The sequence below is a fragment of the Penaeus monodon genome, chromosome 22 (genome assembly GCF_015228065.2).
Source record: "Penaeus monodon isolate SGIC_2016 chromosome 22, NSTDA_Pmon_1, whole genome shotgun sequence".
NCBI lineage: Eukaryota > Metazoa > Arthropoda > Malacostraca > Decapoda > Penaeidae > Penaeus > Penaeus monodon.
In genome coordinates this window covers 6884609-6885000 of record NC_051407.1, presented here as the reverse complement: position 1 = coordinate 6885000, position 392 = coordinate 6884609, and the positions used below count along the sequence as shown (strand labels likewise).

The following is a 392-nucleotide window of genomic DNA, read 5'->3' as shown; positions in this document are numbered from 1 at the left end:
AACGCTCCCGGTTAGCCTTTTGACTATTGTTCATGATTCAAAGATGAACATTGTTGATCGCATAAGGTGGCCCTGTTTTTCATTGACAGACCCCTGATTCTCATAGAAGTATTACGAATGTATCATGGTGTTTTACTTCATACATCAATGGCTGTGTTGTCTTAATGTAAGATTGCTGGTGATAAATAAATAAAGATTTTTGTGTATATTCACAACTTTATTTAAGTATGTTTCTTACTGGCCACCACTAGTAACACGAGATATTTTTCCAGTTACTTTCGTGGGTAATAACATGCCTTTGATGTGTAATAGATCATTTCTTGTGATTAGGAGCATTGCAACTACAAGTCTGTGGCTTCTGACGGCGTGCTTTGCAACAAGGTTCTTTTTTT

At 36.5% G+C, this 392-nt stretch overlaps 1 pseudogene; it reads right to left on the bottom strand.

Moving 5' to 3' along the window:
* The window catches only part of LOC119587234, a 5346-nt pseudogene that overhangs the window by 1193 nt on the left and 3761 nt on the right, over positions 1–392 (bottom strand).